Raw genomic sequence first — 11,236 nt, 5'->3', positions numbered from 1 at the left:
GGGTAGAATAAAGATTTCCTTTTAAATAGGATATGTCGGCTATTCCAAATAAAACAATTATGGGGGGAAAAATTATGTCTATAAATTAAGGACCAAGCTAATAGCATTTGTTTGTGGAAGTTGGACAGAGATAAGGGAATTTTGTCTATTTTATAGTCACATAAAAGTACAAAATTAAGACCTCCAATCTCAGAAAAAACATAATTAGGTATAAAATTCCAAATGGATGTGGGATTGCACATAAACTGTTTTATCCAATTAATTTTAAAGGTATTATTCAGGGTAGAGAAATCGAGGAAGTTCAAGCCACCAGCCTCAAAGTTATTCATTACAACAGACTTTTTCACATAATGAGTCTTGTTTCTCCAAAGGAAATCAAAAAGTAGCTTATCAATAGCATTACAAGTTTTCTTATTAACAAACAGGGAGATTGCTGCATATGTGAGACGAGATAATCCTTCCGCCTTCGTCAGTAATGTACGTCCTTTTAAGGAAAGATCTCTTTGTAACCACTGATTAAGTTTTTTCTTAGTTTTATCAACAATTGGATCAAAGTTTTCATTACATCTCGTTACCTGATCTTTCATTATAGTAATCCCTAAATAGGTAATCTTTTCTTTAACCGGTATATTACAGATATATGGTTCATCACACTCATTAATACCAAAAAGCTCGCATTTGTTCAAGTTTAAACAGAGTCCAGAAGCTGCAGAAAATTATTCTATTGTTTTAATAGCACTGGGTACTTGACTAGAATTCTTCAGAAATAAGGTAGTATCGTCCGCAAGCTGACTAATTAAGATTTCTCTGCCTGCAATAAATATACCTTGTATAGAACTATTTCTAATATGACAGGTGAGGAGTTGTGTACAGAGAAGGAATAAATATGGCGAGGCTGGACAACCCTGCCGGATGCCGTGTTTTAAATCAAATCTTGGGGAGGTTCCATTTTTCAATCTGACGGAGCTGTTACCTTTAGTGTACATAGTTTTAACAGCTTTACAAAAAAAGTCACCAAATCCAAATTTTTCAATGGAGCGAAATATGAAATTATGTTCTACCGTGTCAAAGGCTTTATAGAAGTCCAGAAACAAAAGGTAGCTATCATCAGAGCAGAGGAATGAATAATCAATAAGATCCAGGACAAGCCTAATATTATTAGAGATATGCCTTTTTCTCATGAAGCCTGACTGAACTTCATCAATAATTGGATCTAGCACAGATTTGATTCTCTTAGCAATTATGGAAGCAAAAACTTTGTAGTCATTATTCAATGAAGAGATGGGCCTCCAGTTATCAATAAAGTTATGATCTTTTTTGGGTTTTGGAATTAATGTAATTAGTCCTTGTGTCAGTGACGGGGGTAGACAACCTTTTTTAATGCTTTCTAAAAAAACTTGAAGCAAAAAAGGAGCTAAATATTTTGTGAAGGCTTGGTAAAATTCTGCAGAGAGACCATCAACTCCAGGTGATTTGTTAATTTTAAGGTGTTCAATTGCGAAAATTACTTCATCTATATTGATATTTCCATCACAAAATTTTTTGTCGTTTTGATTTATCTGTTTGACATTGTTAAGCGCATCTAAGAAAGTAGTTGTTGAATGTTCACAATATTTAGAGTTATACAGGCTACTGTAAAATTTAGAGCAATAACTGGCTCCATCTTTTCCTTGATCTCACAAAGGCTCCTTTAGCTTTGTTAAGATACACTTCCTTTAATTTTTAATTGTTCTGAAGTTAATTCTAGTCTGTCTTCATCTGACATATTTGCAGGACTTTTTTGTGACAGGGCAATTATTTTAGAAACTATTTTTTCTTCCTCAGATCTACGAGCTTTTGCTAAGACACTACCATCATTTCTGAGATATTGACAAGTCTCAAATTTAAGAAGCTCCCAATTGCTACAAAAAGAGTTTTCAGCTTTTGCTTTGTTCCAGAATTTCCTTATTAGTTTTTCGATATCTGTTTTGGCTGTCTTGTGTTGTAGTAGTGAGCTATTAAGCTTCCAGTATGCATTCCTGTATATTTTAGGAATAGTAGAGTGTAACGGGATAGAAATGGAGACTGAATTATGATCTGTTAAAGGTGTTGTAATGATATTAACTGAGATCAGGTTGAAGTTCATATTTTGGGAAACAAGCCAAAAGTCTATGCGAGATTGTCTGATGGCATTTCTGTTTCTCCATGTAAAAGCATTCAGGTTTGGATTGTTATTCCTCCATACATCTATCAGATTAAATGTTTGCATAAACGTCTTTAAGTTATTATTTACAGAGGATTGATCTCGTGGAGACCAACAGTCCATATTATTGTCCAAAATCATGTTGAAATCCCCTCCTAACACCAAGCCTGAATTTGGAAACTTGTTGAGAGACTGTTGAATCTGATATTCTAAGATTTCAAGAAGACTATCGTTCTCAGATTTGGAATTATACCCATACACATTAATAACTATCACATTCATGTTGTCAGTATTAATTACTTGTAAAATGAAATGTCCTGCTTCATCACAGACAGAATGTAAAATAGTTCCTGAAAATGAATGTTTGAGCGTGGTGACCCCAGCAGAATGTTCAGATCCATGCGCTAGCCATAAGTCATTCCCCCACTGAGCCTTCCATAACCTTGCATCATCGGTAACCGAGTGTGACTCTTGAATAAAGCAAAAATCAATTCTGTGTTGTTTAGCAAACAAAAAAATAGCTTAACGCTTTATAATATTTCTTTTGTTAGTTTGTTTGTTTTTATTTATTTCGAACATGTATATATAAGTACAAAACAAGAAAAAAGACAAGAAAATATTCTGCCACATAAAAAAAAAAAAACACATCAAAAAACATATTTCAGTTACATGTTGGAAAAGGAGTGGGAGGAAGTATACATTTATTTAATCCCACCCCCTTTCCACAACTAAACATAAGTTATATGCCTGTATTTACACTTTATACTCTACACTAATTTGTATAATAAATCATTTTTACAAAAATAACCTGTTTAATACCAAATGTAAGCTCTATCATAAATATAATATAACTATGATATAAATATACTATGACTATGATATAAATATAACTATGATATAAATATAATACGTATATCTATACAAACATACAAAGACAACATGACTAAATAGCAAAACACACACAGCTGGTGATCTTTAAACACAGTCTTCATTTTTATACCTCAAATAAACTATGTCTTTATATTTCTTTTTAAATTGTTTTATGTTTGTACATTCCTTTAACTCCAAATTCAAATCATTCCACAGTTTGATTCCAAAAACCAATACACAAAAACTTCTTTTTGTTGTACGCACAAATAAAGATTTGAAATTTAGGTTTCTCCTTAAATGATAACCCCCTTCCCTCCCAATGAATAATTTCTGAATGTTATCCGGTAGTGAATGATTTTTTGCTTTAAACATTACTTGTGCAGATTGAAATGCCACTAAATCCATGAGTTTTAATACTTTAGACCGTAAGAATAGTGAGTTAGTGTGATTTCGATATCCAGCCTTATGAATCTATCGCATTGCTCTCTTTTGAAGTACGAGTAATGAATGTAACCTAGTTTTATAGTTATTGCCCCAAATTTCTGCACAGTAAGTGAAATATGGAAGAACTAGTGAGCAGTAAAGAATGTGAAGGGCCCTGTGATCCAAAACCTATTTTGCTCTGTTAAGTACTGCAATGCTCTTTGAAACTTTGTTTTGTACATGCTTAATATGAGATTTCCAGCTAATTTGATCATCCATTATTACTCCAAGAAATCTGATTTCATTTACTGTTTCAATATCACTGCCATCCAATTCAACTTTTATTTGCATATCACTTCTCCGATTACCAAAATACATTATTTTTGTCTTACTCATGTTTAATGATAATTTTTTATCAGTGAACCATATTTTTAATTTACTCAATTCTGTCGTGACATCAAGCATTAGTTTTTGAAAATCAGTACCAGAGCAGAACAGATTTGTGTCATCAGCAAATAGAACAGATTTTAGTACTTTAGATACTTGGCATAAGTCATTGATGTAAAGAATAAACAATTTGGGTCCCAGCACTGACCCCTGGGGGGCACTACAAGTAATGCTCAAACATTTGGAACAGTAATCACCCAGCCTCACAAATTGCTTCCTGTCACTCAGGATTCTTAACCCCCTGTTAACATATATATATATATATATATATATATATATATATATATATATATATATATATATATATATATATATATATATATATATATACATATACATATATATATATGTGTGTGTGTGTGTGTGTGTGTGTGTGTGTGTGTGTGTGTGTGTGTGTGTGTGTGTGTGGTTATGTGTGTAAGTAGATATATACATAGATATAGAGCCGAAGTATATTTATATAAATATTTATATGGGCATGTGTGTACAAATATATATAAATATTCAACTATGTGTATGTATAATAATAATAATAATAATAATAATAATAATAATAATAATAATAATAATAATAATAATAATAATAATAAATATTAATAAACTTCTTCCTACTCCTTTTTTGGCACATGTAATTTAAGATAGCAAGTGATGAAATTCTTTGTTTTGTTGTTTTGTTTTCTTAACAAAAGTGTTTTTTTTTTACATGTACAAAAATAAAATAAATCAAATCAAATATGTTTCTCTATTTTTCTTATTTTTGTGAGGGGGATATATATTGTTTTTCGGCACTACCTTGTTCTCTATAGACGAATCCGGCGAAACCCGGAAGTCGAGCGGGCCGCCATTACTGCGGTGGCGGCTGCGCTCCTCCGCTCCAGCCCATAGACATACTATATACGTATGGATCTATTACTCCGCTCCCTGCCAGGCTCTCTTAATGTATTTGTATCATCGGAACACTCCTGTCCCGTCACGTGCATTTGTTTTGATAGTGAATGAAGAAGGGATGGACTTTAAAAACTACTTTTCTGTTTCACCAAGTGAACAGACGGAACGCAAAAAAAGATGTTAAACTGCTGGAAAGGAACTGGAATTTACCTGGATACCTTAAAAAAGGAAGCCAGGGAGCGGTATATGGAGAAAATAATGATTATTAACGGTTTGGGTTCATGAAATCACTACTAAAGAATGGAGCTCCGATGAGGATTTACTGCCGCAGTTCTGCAGAACCACCGTCTTACTACCTTGTTTAGTGTTGGCAGCTGCTTTGGTAAATGTTTGACTCGCCATGTGTTTCAATAAATTAGTATAATAGTACAACATACAGTACATCTTTTTTATTACTCTTACTTCTCTTTTCTTTTTTTTTATGCTGAAGAGGCGTGAGCAATATTTTTCTTTTCCTCGTGAGATTATTTTTTTCTTCTGCAGCTACAAATACAGTTAATATTTTTTCCTCAACAAACTAGTTTTATCTGCAGATTGGGGTTATGTATGTATGTATTATGTATCATCCGGAGCTGAGATAGTTCTGCCCTTCAATTAGAGACCTGTAATTGCGTTTTTTTTCGTCATCGGACGCCAGGCGATCAATAAAATATTCTTGGATACCTAAAATTAAACAAAACATAAACAGGTAATATTTAATTGTGCAGACGTGCCTCGTAAGGAGAGGAGGTGGAGAGAGCTATATTACAGTGTTTAATCATACACTCCCTTATCTCCCTATTCCTCTATTCTTTCCTGCTTATCGCTCAAACAAATCATTATTTATAAATTAACATCAGCATTAATTTAAGATACCTTCATTATTTATGGAAGGCCACTGTCTAACATCATCAATCCAGCTATAATGATGCTGTAGCGCCAGGTTACAATAACAGCGCTGCGGTGGCAGATTGACACCTGCCACCGCAGCAATGGCGCCGCCGCAAGATGGCGGCGCACACAAACCGGTCGCCGGATTCGTGTATTCATGGGTTTCATGTGACGTCACAGTGTACTCGCAGCGCCATCTTTAGGACCGACTTGCAACATGCCGTCTATCTGTTGTGCCGTGGGATGCGACAACAATAAATCTAAAAAAACGGGATTGACCTTTTATAATGTCCCCAAAAACACTGAGCGGCGAGAGAAATGGATTGCTGCTATCAGGAGGGACCACTGGACTCCTACAGAGCACTCCAGACTTTGCAGTCAGCACTTTGTTTCGGGTAAGTAACCAGGCTACCCACCCGTCCCTTGAAATAAGAATTGTTACGTAATTGGGAATTAAAAGTTGCGTTCCGTATTGAACCAAAACGGAACGCAGTTTATTCTGTATTTCACAATTGTCCCATGCACGTCTGTCACACACAGGAACAACGAACTAACAGTAATAAACAAAGTAAAGGAGAGGATATATTAAAGACAGCAACATGTGTTGGTTCTCTGTTATTTATTGATGTCATGTCATTTCATTCGTTTCAGTAAATTCAACTAAGGTGAAAACAAATATATTAGATATATTATTTCCCACTACATGCAAAGTGATATATTCCAAGCCTTTATTTATTATATTTTTGATGATTATGGCTCACAGTTTATGAAAAGCCCAAATAAAAAATCTCAAAAAATTAGAATATTTTATAAAATCATTAAACAATTCAATCATCAAAATGATAACAGATACAGGCTTAATATATCTTGCTTTGCATGTAATGAGTCTATGTAATATATTAGTTTCACCTTGTAAGTTTAATTATTGAAATAAATTAACTTTTACACCATATTCTAATTTTCTGACCTTCACCTGTAGCTATATTTATATTTACTTGCATGTACATCTTGGCTGATGTGTGACTGATGTGATGTACAGAGCATTTCAGTTGCATGGTTGTCTGTCTGTACACTCATGCAAGTTCAATGCTATTAAAGCACTTAAAACTTTAAATAAAAGCATTTTGTTTATTCATATAAAATACATGCATTTCTATGCATTTTAGAAGTTTTGGAGATGTCCCTTTTTTGTAGCCTGCGCTGCTGAAATTGGGGCGTTCCTTATTTCTAATATTCTTATTTAGTGCTAATTAAATTAGGTCATCAATGCCACTGGCTTTTTGTAAACTATGTCCACTGTTTGAGAATGAATTCAAAGTGGCTGATGTGGTATTTGTGTCTCATTCTACCACTGCAGGCAAGAAAAGTGACAATCCTCTGTGCCCAGACTACGTGCCCAGTCTGTTTTCCTACTTGACACCAGAGCAACGCCAAAGAAAAATAAACTGCTACAAGAAATTTGAGCAAACACAAGCTGTCAAAAGGAAGAGAAGTTGCACCCATGATGTTGTGGCAACGTCATCCTGTGACACCACTACTGATATGGAGACTGACGACATTGACAGCATTTGTGATGAGAGAGGGCTGAGTGAACACAGCTACAGTAAAGAGCCCATCCATACTGAGAGCAGTGCAGCTTCAGCATGCTCCAACCAAGCCTGCCAAGCTACTGTGAAGAAACTGACTGAAGAGTGTACCAGACTGAGGGCAGAGGTCTATCAGCTTCGGGACAGAGTATGCAAATGGTCTTTTCAGCAAGAGGCTTTTAAAGACAATGATGACAAGGTGCAGGACTTAACTGGACTTCCATCCTATGCCAAGATGATGGTCGTCTTCACTTTCCTGGCAGGATCCCTGAAGGGAGGATCTGGGCCGTCTCCCTTTCACTGCTTTTTAATGACTCTAATGCGTATGAGACTGAATTTACCCCTCCACTTATTTACACATATATTTCATGTGTCCAAGCCTACTGTAAGCCGGATTTTTAACACTACATTAAATGTCATGTACAGTAGGTTGTCTCCACTCATAGTGTGGCCCAGTAAGGAGCAGATTGAAATAAGTTTACCCATGTGTTTTAAAACCAGTAGCTACAGAAATTGTACTTCAATAATAGACTGCTTTGAAATTTTTCTTGAGAAGCCTAAAAACATGAGAGCCCGAGCACAAACATATTCACAATATAAGCATCATAATACTGTTAAATATTTGATATCAATAACTCCACAGGGAGTCATATCATTTGTGTCTACTGGTTGGGGGGGGCGAACAAGCGATAAGCACATAACACAAAACAGTGGCTACCTGGAAAAACTGTCCCCTGGTGATGTGGTCCTAGCAGATCGAGGCTTCACCATAGGAGATGCTGTGGGCTTGTACAGCGCTCATCTCAAAATACCTGCCTTCACTAGAGGGAAACAGCAACTGCACCCAAGTGAACTGGAGACAACAAGGGGACTGGCAGCTGTTCGGATCCATGTGGAACGCGTCATTGGTCTTGTGAGAAACAAATATACCATTTTACAAAGTACAATACCAATCTCTCTCTGCCAGGTTACAACTCCAGGAGAGCTTACATCTCTTGACAAGATGGTCACAGTCTGCTGTGCTTTGTGCAACGTTTGCCCATCGGTTGTGCCCTCAGAATGAAGTGTCATTGTGTTCCCAGTGTAACATATAATGTAAATAGTTTGTCTTTATGCATGTCTGTTGCTTGAAATAAAGAAAATGTGAAATTAAATTACACTGCTCTTATTGTTTCTTTAATATTCAGTCATAGTAAACAAGTAATTAATATAAACAAGTAAATAATAACAATACCATTTACACCATTAAATCATAAACCACATGGCTCATACGATTCAAACTGCATTTCCAATGTGCAAATATTTCTTCACTGAAAAAACTCAAAATCTAAGTTAGACTGTTTCTTATTTTTAGTCAAAAATGTCTAATTTCTAGTCAAAACAAATCTGTTTACATTAAATAAGTCTCATCACCTTAGAAGTAAATTGTTTTTAGACAATTTTCACTTATTTCAAGGTCATTTTCACTTGAAATAAGTAGAAAAATTTGTCAATATTTATGTATGTGTACGCATATGTGTGCGTATATATATGTATATATTACATATAGTAATAATGCACATATATACACTTTTGGTTTCTACCGTCATGGTATCAATCAATAATATGTGTGCAGACAAGGTAAAAAAAAAAAAAAAAAATGGAGTTAGTTTTTTTTTCTTACTACATTGGTAAATTTCTCTACTTATTTCCACTGAAATTTAGTTTGAAAGAAACCTTTACTTACTTTTTAGGTGATGAGTCTTATTTAAAGTGTAATCAGATAAGGTAAGAAGGTAAGAAGATGGTAAGATTTTGTCTTTGTTTGGAGGTAAACATCGAAAGGATACTGAAATGAGGATAAAACGATTAATCCAAAACTGGCTACACCTTTTTTTTGCACTCCACACATTTCCATGTCTTTGGTACCCTTTTCAATTTTAGGCAAGACCTATGAAAGTGCTTCCGCTTACACTGTCCAGATGTGCACATGATGTCATCTGAGTCAGAAGGTTTACCACAGTAGCATCCTATTTGAGGTGGCTGCACTGTGGTTGCAGTGTCTGTGGGAGGATGGCGTGGTGCTGTGTACCATTTCCCCAGCAGCTCTGGTAGTACACCGGTCTTGATGAATTCCACCACTTTGAGGTAGGCGTTGTGGAAGAAAACAGGATCATACTTGATCCGTTGGATGAAAATCTCCTGCAGTGTCCATACCACAAAATCACAGTAACTCACCTTGGCAACATGCATTTGAGCTTGCACTTGATACATGAACTTGTGGTCAGTCTTAAGTGCCATTGTCCCATCTTCTTCTATGTGAAGACAGAATGTTGGATCTTTGCAGCTTTCAGTGAGTGAGCAGTCCTTGCTGTTGAATGGGCATTTTATCTCCAGTACGCCGTCACCATGGCAAGCGCACGTTACCATGCCATCAGGTGATGCTCCGATCCAGGGCTGGTCTGGGTGGATGATGAACCCTGATGCTTGAACCTGGAATATATACAGTACAGTGAGTGAGTGAGTGAGTGAGTGAGTGGTAGGTAGGTAGGCTGTGAATATATTAATTCATGTCTTAATGTTTATAAAAATAGACCTTGAAGCGTTCATGATGATCTTGCATCATAGCCTTGTAGTTTTGCCTTGCTCTTTCCTCATTCACCTGACCCCATCTGACAAAAGAAATTCAAAACTGTCTATTAAAATGTATACATGTCTGAATGAAGTTTACTTCTGATCAGCATTTACCTAAAAGTGTTGCATGCTGACTACAAAATCTATGAATCCTAACTTATAATTTGCTTGCAATCTGCTACTCCTCATTAACTTACACTGAATGGCCAAACAGGTTACACCATGGCAAGTAACAATACAAGTCAAACCTTCAACATGTTTAACTGCTTTATTCTATGCACCTTGTTGCTTCAGTGGAGAACTGAGAAGAGCGTGGATAACAAATCCTTTTGATCAAGGATACAGGTCTGTTCGTCTTTGCTGCCTCCCGGAATACTGACGCTGTAACTCTCCCTGCTCTCTGATCAAACCATAGCCTGCTTTTATTTTGCTCCCTGGTCTCCTCCTCAACTACAAAACACTGGAAAATGTTAGTTGGTTAGTAGCTAGTTGGCTTGTCATGAATTTAACTGCACATATAGAAATAACAGAAAAAGTAAATAGTTAGTAATGAATTTCAATTAAACAGGTGGAAAAAAATAAATATTAACACCATCCTGTTTTTATTATGGTTACCTGTTGCTGTGTCAGATCTAAGTTATCAAAAACCTTGGCACTTTCAACCAGTAGCATGGGCAAATCCATCTGTAGACAGGGGCTTGAATATAAGGTTGACAGAGGAGTGGGCAAGTCCAACTGCATCACTTTTGGTGTGTACCTGCAGTAGTGGAAAATGTACTCAGCTATATGACTTCAGTAAATTAAAAAAATAGTACAGTAATACCATAGATTAAACGGGTTAAAGTCAAGGAAAAACACAAAAGTATGAGTCTCAATATATTTTTCACAAAGCAAAACTAAAAGTAATCTTTGTGCAGAATGACCATTTGAATATCCTATACATCATGTTATTGGAATAAGATTATTGATCAGTTATCAAATTATTCATCAGTAATGTTGCAGCTAGCTGGAGCTCATTTTAATGACTTTGTTAACTGCAAAAGTACCTGTGGGAATGGCCTTCGATCACAGAAAGGATGGCACTTTTCTTTGGCTTGGACTCCTGCATTTCACTGCTATGAAGCATCTCTAAAAACATTTTGCACTCTTCATCAGATGGTCGTACATCGGCAGAACCAGGGCTTTGAACCTGATGGAGGTCTTGTTTATGTCTAAAATTGATGTTGCGAATCTCTGCATATTGGACATCTTGGACAGACTGCCCACTTGGCTGGGCCCATGCACAGGGCTTCTGGGT

At 35.8% G+C, this 11,236-nt stretch overlaps 1 long non-coding RNA gene across 1 annotated transcript; it reads right to left on the bottom strand.

Annotated features, from left to right (window-relative positions):
* Positions 1-9,351: 9,351 nt before the first annotated feature.
* Positions 9,352-11,128, bottom strand: LOC133442092 (uncharacterized). The gene is made up of 4 exons (XR_009782511.1): positions 10,986-11,128; positions 10,555-10,696; positions 9,902-9,977; positions 9,352-9,798 (listed from the first exon to the last, which is right to left on the bottom strand). It is a non-coding gene; the product is annotated as an uncharacterized LOC133442092 (long non-coding RNA).
* Between the last annotated feature and the right edge of the window lie 108 nt (positions 11,129-11,236).

Source organism: Cololabis saira, chromosome 4 (assembly GCF_033807715.1).
Source record: "Cololabis saira isolate AMF1-May2022 chromosome 4, fColSai1.1, whole genome shotgun sequence".
Taxonomy (NCBI): domain Eukaryota; kingdom Metazoa; phylum Chordata; class Actinopteri; order Beloniformes; family Belonidae; genus Cololabis; species Cololabis saira.
This window is presented reverse-complemented; position numbering and strand designations above follow the sequence as displayed.